Source organism: Oryzias melastigma, linkage group LG18 (assembly GCF_002922805.2).
Source record: "Oryzias melastigma strain HK-1 linkage group LG18, ASM292280v2, whole genome shotgun sequence".
In the NCBI taxonomy this organism is placed as follows: domain Eukaryota; kingdom Metazoa; phylum Chordata; class Actinopteri; order Beloniformes; family Adrianichthyidae; genus Oryzias; species Oryzias melastigma.
The window spans coordinates 17,445,551-17,454,769 of record NC_050529.1 but is presented as its reverse complement, the minus strand read 5'-3'; positions in this window follow the sequence as shown (position 1 = coordinate 17,454,769).

Genomic DNA, 9,219 nt, shown 5'->3' with positions numbered 1-9,219 from the left:
TTAATGGGAACAGACAACACGTCAAAAAAACGACGATCTGGGTTCACCCAAATTGTCAAAAGTGACTCTGAGGGTGCGTGAACCATACGTCCGTATATGACGATCTGAGAGTGAGATTAGGTTGAGCTAATCTACTGTGGATCTCACAATTTCACTTGTTTTAAACAGCTCTTTCGCCGCACATGAAACTCCATAAAGGCGTAGAAATTGGTTCTTTTGTGACTTACAGTCTGTTGTTGCAGCATATTTCAGATATAACAGCAGAAGGACAAACCCATAATCTTCTTTTTTAAGTAAAACACAGTTTTTCCCCTCAGTATGAAACTCTGCATATCACCACCTGTTATTTTCAAAGAAGCTCTCCCACCTTTGAATTCTAAATGACGCCTTCACTTCCTGTGTTGCTGGCTCTCTATCAGCACAATTGTCAGTTCCCCTTCAATTTACTGAGGATTGAAGTTCAAAGATGACAATAAAAGTCCACAAGCTTTCTGCATAAAACCTTGAATTTATTAGACAAGAAAGCACTTCTGCCGTGCATTAGCCTCCGTACATTATTCTTGTTAGACTCCACGATTGTAAAAATGAAAGAGGAGGACGTGATTGTTGGTTTTTTAGAGCAGAATCTTTCAGGGTTGGAGCGAGGTTTGTTAACAGACAGGATGCTACTTCACCGGCCGACTGTGTTAAACTCTAACAAACAAATGGAGGTGCTGTATTGTGTCCTTGAACTCTAATCTATTTGTGAAAATAAACTAATCAAACAAGAAAAGCAAATGAATTGCTACTTTTAGAAAAAGGTTTCTTCTTTATTTTTTACTCCAATTACTTGTGGCTTGATGGAACACCTTCGGTTTCTTCCGCATGCTGTGATAGTCACCAAACACTTGAAAAAAAGTTACATTTCAAAGCAAAAGGAAGGAGGGTGGATGCTCAACGTGTGGCTTATTCACACCAGTGGATGCACAGACGACAGAAGAATTCAGGAACCTTGACTTTTACATGAGTAGCAATAAATGGAGGGATTTGGATCTTTGAAACAAGATTTAAGAGAGGTTTTTGTGACAAAAAAAAGCATCAACCCCTTTTTAATTAACTGATGCAAAGAGGAAAAATGTGCGGAGTAAATGCCAGTCTTCTCTCTATGATTGGATTTAATGTGGAGAAAGGAAAAACACAAAGCTGAATGTCTGAACGTTTTGGTCTGTGGCACACCTCTGTTGCAGAGGTGACATTCATTTAGTTCTGTGAAAGGTTTGCAAATTGAAAAGAGGAAAGACAAACTGTGAATGTGCGTCTGCAAACATGAACATGAGATACTTTGCTGGAAATTTGCACATTTTTAGGTCTCAAAATGGAAATTGGGTTTATTTGCTTTTGCACAAAAGTTTATCGAGGATTGAGCTCAGAGAAAAATGTTGTAACAGGAAGTGAAAAATTGTCTTTATCTTTTATTTTAGCCATTTTTAAAAATATTTGATTTTTTTTTTATGTGATTCAATTTGCATATTCATTGAGTTATTTCTTGTCTGTTTTTGGTCATGTTGCATGCTAGTATTTTATTGCAGATTTGAACAGTTTTTGATCTTTTTTGTTTTAATATAATATAAAAATTGCTTTTGGTGAAATAGGACCTTATTCCAATTGTTGTGGTTAAAGTAACGTTTTCATAGTTTCATTCAAACAAATTTGAGATTCAAAATTCCATGACTGAAAGGCCAGACATCATAAATCATAGTGTTAAACTTGATTTTACATATCAAATTAGGGCTAAAATCGATCTGAGTCAAAAAAATCTTAATAGATCAATAATCGATCCATAAAAGTGTAAATCAATCTAATACATAAAGCTAAAGTCCGCTAGCTTGATGCTAACGTTTAATGGAATTTCCCACAGGACGGCTAATGCTAACGTTCAGTCGACATAAACATACATGCAGACTAAATGAATATTTTTATAAACTCGCAGGCATTTTTCCAAACAGTTTTAAGAAAATATATGTTTTAAAGTAACAATTTGTGGTCTGAAATACAGTTTTTTCCTCATACTTTCTTCTTCTTCTGGAATAAGGTGTAATGCTATGGCACAATCGCCACCTAGTGGCCAAACTGAAACACCCTCCCGGAGAAGCAGAACAATCGTTGGAGCTTCTCTGTTTGAGAATCCATGTCATTATTTCATTAATACATTTTAGAGTACTTGAACTGTATCAGATTAATGTGAAAATCTTAGATACACATATAGATTATTGATGTATTTCTAAGCAAATGTGTCTAAATCTGTAAACCGCGTAAATTGAAAATAGAAGTGAATCCTTAAAATTGAGTAGATCGAAAGAATTGAAAAAAAAAAATCTGAATTTTCTCTGGTGAATTGAATTGATTCTTGATATTATTAGCAATACGCAGCCCTTAATGAAATATTAGCTACACTACAAATACTAAATACGTAGTTATGTGTCCATAAAGTTGAAAAGAGCTAAACATGTTTTTTCCTCCTTATTTGGCATGAAGTTTGTTATTGTTTCTTTATTTTTACATTAAGTTTTTAACCCATAAAAGTTTTTTGATATTTATGTTCACTTATATTGCATTTTTACACTTTAAAAAAATAGTTTTAACAATTTTATTTTCAGTCAATACATTAATAATTTATTTTTTAAATGAGTTTGATTTATCTTTGTACATTTTTCGTTGTTGTTGTTGTTTTGTAACATAAACCAATAAATGAAATGTTGTATTTTTGCTGTTAATTTAATATTGTTTGTAGGGAGGCAGATTTGCCACACATTGAAAAATACTATTTTGTCCAACTGTGAGCATTTGCAGAGATGCTCTTTCATGTGTAATGAGCCAATCAAATAAACTAATAAATAAATAAGGGTTATAAGACGAATATTTGTATCTCTTTATCGACTTTTGACAAGAATATCAGTCAAAACTTACACAACTAACTGCATCCTGATCTTCCCTGATCAAGAGAGAACATTATTTTTGATTTGTTTAGTTATATTGAGCTCATTTTCACATCTTGTTTGAAGCTTTTAGCAATCAAAGATTCATATTAAGTGAGCGGTGAGGACAAAGAACAGAAGAAATAATCCTATTGTTTTAAGAAACATAAAAGTTAAACCGTTTTCTCTGACTTGATGTTGTCATGATGGCGTTGTTGACTGCCTCGGCCTTCAAACCTGCGCCCACAAACATTGCATCACATTTGGTATTGTTACACATTTGGCATTTTCGACATAAAAACATTGATCTTTTCTTTGTGTACAATGGGAGTCAAACAAACAACTGAAACAGTCACTTTGCCTGTTAATTCATAGAGTTGTTGGTTATAATTTCCCCTTTAGAGCTATAAAATATTTACACTCTTCAGCTTTACCTAACCTCTTTTTTTAGCCGTCATTAGAATAGTTTTTGGCAGAATCCAGTTTATGTGGAATTTCAAAAAGGTCAAACTTTGAAATTGGATACCAAAAAAATAGTTTGAAAAATGACCAAAGAAATAACTCAATGAGTGAATAACTTAATTTAAATAGAAGAAATAATAAAATTCTTTTTTAAATAATCAAAAATGTCAGTAAATAACTCTATAAGTGTGTACATTAAACTCATAATTAAAATATTTTGACCAAAAACTTTGTTTGAAATTTTACGATTAATAGATTTTGATAAAACATATGAACCATCTATTTAATCTTTTACGACGCAACAGCTCATCAAATTGCTTATACAGCAATTAAGTAAAAAAAAATGATTATTTAAGGTGAAAATTTTTATCACATTCTATATGGAATTCAAAACCAAATCTACTTTTCTGTCACTATTTTTTAAATTTTCTTTTAGTTTGGCTTTGGCGGGGTTTTTTTGGGGAGAGTTGTACTGGTTTATCCTCTAGATGACTTTAATTGCATTTTATTTTTTTTTAACTGCATAAATAAAAAAAAAGACTAGACCCCCAATGGTGCAAAATATTGACATCAACAAATCCTTCAAAGAGCAAATAAAATATTTGAGAAAATATATTTTTGAAAGCAAAGCAGAAACTAAAACATAAAAAAATGTCAGAAAACAAAAGTTATTGTTCACCTTTCAGAGCATCACTTTAGGAGTCGCTATACAGTGAATTTACACAGATCTTTTATGTCGGACGTCCAAAAGTAATTTCCAAAAATCAAGATAAAATGTTAAACACTGAAACAGATGAAGAAACCAGAAAAAGAACACAACCACTGATGGGAAGGTGACGTTTGAGTTTTGAAGAAGACTGAAAGCAGGAGGAGGTTTGAACTGTAGTAAAGAGTTGATTGATCGATTACCAAACTTAAAGCTTAAAGAAATATCTATTGTCATGACTAATAACTTAGAGTTGAAAAGGTGAATAAAGTCATCAACCAACTAGCAGTGATCTATGATGGCTACCTTTTCTGGTTTCTTGTTAAGCTTTAATTTTTTGAAATTTCCTTCTGGAAATTACTTTATTTGTAATTTTATTTTTTAAATGACATTTTAGTTTGATTTTTAAAATGTAATGTTGTTTTTTTATTTTTTGAATTCCCATTGTGATCTTTAACATGTTTTTACATTAAAGTGATTTGTACTTCAGGGCCACCGTAGATCCTGTCTTTCCATCTGTTGTTTCCTTTTGTTCATTTTATCCACCTAAATTCTGAGGGCAGAAAGTCCTCCAGGTGAATATGTGCAGATTGGGCAGAGATGCTGGAATTTTCATGTGTCCTCTAGAAAAGGTAGAAAACCCCACAAAATTAGTCACAATCAATAGTTAGATTATTGGTCATTTCATGTTTGGAAAGCAAAATGACACACAAAACCACACATAGATAACAAACTAGCTCAAAAGACAACATAGAAATGTAAAGTGGCTCAAGCTACTAACAGGTGGCTGGAATTCATCAAAATCAGGACTGAAACTGTCCTTTTCTCCAACACACCTCTCACTTTCTCGTTCATCCATCCATCGAGTCAGGGCAGAAAGCGCTCGTCTCGCTTCCCCGTCAGGCTTTGGGGTTGGTTGGGTTCTCAGGAATGCAGCTGTGAACTTCTTGTGTGAATCGTGTCACAACAAGGAGACATCACTTAGTGCACAAGAGCTGAGAACGGCCGGCAGGTTCGGGGCCTCCTCTGAGCCCTCTGCTCTCGAGGTCACCTGGCAATTAACCTCCGAGCCGGCCCTGTGTTTTTTGTTTCTGAGGAGGCAAATAGTGGTAAAAAATAATCTCTTATTCATACATTTAAAGCTTTTATTTGGGTTTTAAAGAAGCAGGAACTGGTGGAACATCATCACCCAACACCATGACGTTTACTGATGGAGAACGCAGTGGATCCTTCTTCCAGATAAACTACAACGATGTTAAAAGTCGGTGAAGTTAACCCTTAAAACACACATAAATGGTTTTTAAATGACATCAACCTCTCCATTAGTGAAGTTTTCACTCAAAATTTAGCATAAATGGGTTAAAAAAAAACGTTTTTGCCTCTGAAATGTTTTCATTAAAGCAAAAATGACAAGAGTTATGACGTAAATCTTGAAATATTGAGACATTGTTTATAGTTTTATCATTTTTTACCTTGTCTATGTGTGTTTTGGATATTTTTTCACTTTGTCTCCATATGTTTCATCTTGCTTCGTAACATAAAACAATTTGATTTATATTTTTGTAATTTTTTGCTAAATGAAATTACAAAGTTTACCACCTTAAATTGAGTTTCAGATGCAAAGTGGATTTGCACTAAAAATATTGATAGTATGTCCACAAAAAATGTAATAAAGATATATTAACCTTTTAGAACCGACCGTTTCTAATTTTTCATTTCAAAATTTTAAGAAATTAAAGCACAAAAAAGATAATTTGTTTGTTCCATTGCCACTAGTTTGCTTTTCTTGAATTATTTTTATATATTTATACATTTTTTATTGGTTGGAAGGATGACGCCTGACGTCGTTGACCAGAAGCAGAAATTGTACAACTTACCTTAACCCAAAAAGTGTTTAAAAATGAAAAAAAAACTTCCAATGAAGCTTAAAATAGTAAAAAAACTGTTGGATGGGCTGTTAAATTAAGTTTTAAAAGTGAGATTCTGATTAAGCACTTCCTGTTTTGGTTCTCTTGCCTAATTATGAATCTCTGTAAATTGAAAAATGTGCAATAAAGTTTTTTGTAATTTTTTATATTTCTGAATTCCTTGCCTACTCACTATATAGTGTGTTCACCATTTTATAGTGATGTATGAATCACAATTCCACAATCCAAACCCTACAAATTTCCCAGAAGTCTTTGCCGAAAACTAGCATTCATCAATGCTCACTACATCAGCAAATATGGACCACAATGCATTGTAGTGGAACAATTTTGGCAAAAAAAATGTGTTTAAATGTAACTTTTTAATAAACTATCCACATTTTTGTGATCAGAACACTGTGGATTGGAAATGTTAATATTTTCATTTTGTAAAATTGGTGACGATTAGCAAAAATGAAAGAAAAATAGTGATCATGGTGTCCAAATTACACCAGAAAGTCCCAGACTGTATAGACTTTTTATTTAGTAGTTAGGGATTTGGGTGGGAATTCAGACATTTCAGCTTCACCTGATAATGTCACACCTGGTTTAAATTGCCAATCAGCACACCTGCTATTGTTTATTAATTGGTTAATTTTTTGCATTTTGTTGTATTTTTGATTCACAGTTTTCAGCTGTCACTTTGCACATTTATTCTCCTGATTAAGGATTAAGTCTATGTTGTATTCAGGTAAAACATTTATAACCTGTTTTTTAGTTTATTACATTTTTTGTGGATGTCCTCCTTGGCTCCGCCTCTAAAACAACAGTGCTGTAAATGCATGTCTGTCCTGCATCTCCTCTGTGATTGGTTCAAACCATGTCCTAAAACTTAAACTAGAAATTCTTTTTTTGACTCATTCATTTTTAACTGCATCTGTTTTTTTAGTGAGTGAGACGTTTTTGCTTCTTTCCAAACCTCTGCAGTTCTAATTCATGCTTTTTTTTTAATTTGATGTTTTTGTTGCTTCTTTTTTGGCTGTTCAGACAAACAATCCCAAATAACACGCTCACTGCGCCCCCTCCCTTCGACCTTTAACCCCGCGCACCTCTTTAAAAGTCACATGACCTTGCAGGTGTGGAGGGGTCTTCGCCCCGGCTGACCTCCAATTAGTGACCCTAATTAGTGGAAAGGCCCCCCTGATGGGCCGTTGAGCTGCTTTACAGAGGGAGGAGGGGGGTGTCAGGATGGGGGGGGGGCAGGACAGTGCGACATTCCTGAAAGTCTGTGGACCCTCCAGAAACGCAGATGCACCAACAGGAACAGCCCATAGTTCATTTGCGGAGGGACAACAAACAGGTTTGGAGAGGCGCGCTGGAACTGATCTGATGCTGAAACGCCGCAGTCGGGCAAACACGCCTCTTTTCTTCCTCTCACTTCCTCCACAAAGACAAAAACTTCACAACATTTAGTCCCAAAACGCATGCTTTTAACCAAAGAGCTCATTTCCTAAACTTAAAAACACTCATTTACTCTAAAATTGGATCCTTCACAAAAATCATTTAAAAAGACGCTGTAAAAGGGAATTGCTCACTTTACTTCAGGTTTGTCACATTCCTGATAGTCAAAATGATCAAATAAATGCAGAAAAATTAAATAACTAATAATAAATATAGACAATTTTAAATATGTAGAAATAAATATCAAGTGGCAGGCCCATTTCTTTCCATGTCAAAATCATTTTACTCATTTTTATGACTTGAAATGAAAAAAAAAAATCATTTTTTAAAAATGTTACATTTTGTTTCGTTCATGCAATTTTATAGGATTAGTATAAATTATTTAAGACAAATTATTTTGTTCCTTTGCTATTCCTTTGCACTTTATTTTTTTTTCATTTTTTAAGCATTTTATTTTCTACGGAGCCCCTAAAAGGACAAAAAAATACAGGTTTTGATGTCCCTTTAGGGGCTCCGTAGGTCTTCAATATGGACAACAATGTATTTATTTATTTCAAAATACATAGAAAAAAATCTATTTAATTTTGAATTATAAATTTCCTTTTTCATTTCTGATGTCAATATGTATTTGTAATATATATAAATATTTGTGACACAGTTTTTAAAGCAACTTTGACAACAATTTCATGTTTAACATGTTTTTTTTCTTTTATTCTAATCCATGTAATGTTTAATCACTATTAAATGAGCTTTTAAATTTATTATAAGATGTTTAAATAAGGAAAAACTAAAAAGTTAAGTGAAATAAATTGAATTGGGCCGATGGAAGAGAACAATTTGTTAAGTCTGACAGATTAATAAATTGGATTTTACTAATTTAATTTAAAAACACATCCAATTAATATATGTTAAATAAATATGAACACTAAATAAATATTAGCAGCCATAAACCAAGACTTTACCGGGACTAGTTTGTTAAGGTTTAAGAAAAAGTTTCAAAAGTTACTAATTTAATAAATATAAATACTTAATTGTCATTTTGTTGTATTTTGTACCTCAAATGTTTATTATTATTATCATTGTTGTTTTATTATTTTTATATACTGGATTTCTTCTTCTTCTTTCTTTTTAGTTTTTAACTATGAGAAAAATGAAATGTATTTTTTTTAGATTGATTTAATTTGAAGGAATAAAAACCATTTGTATAACTTTATTCCTTTCATTCTTTGTTTTTAAGAAAAATAACCCCTTTTTATTATACAAAAAACTAAATTTTACAAAAGAATTAGTCTTGTACAACCATTAAATCACATTCTTTTTTTCTTTTTTTTAATTAATTCCTGTTCTTTTCAGGGTCACTGGGTTGCTGGAGCCTATCCAGCTGCAGCACACTGACAGTCTGCTAGTCCATCACGAGCTAAAAAAACATATTTCCTTATAGAGCTGTCCATACAATTTGTTTTTAGTGATTAAAATTACTTTAAAGATATGTTTCCTCCTTAAACTGAAAAAGTAAACGGATATAAAAAAAATATTTTGCTTTCTAAGGTAATTTTATTTTAAAAAGTTTTGATCAACTGAGATCTGAACAAACAGTGAGGAAACTATTAAATTAAAATATATTTGTTATTTCAAAAAAATCCCATAATTATGAAAATACACCACACACGTTATTTTCCTTTGATCATTAAAGCCTTATTTATTATTAGATTTTGGTCATATTTGTGTCTTT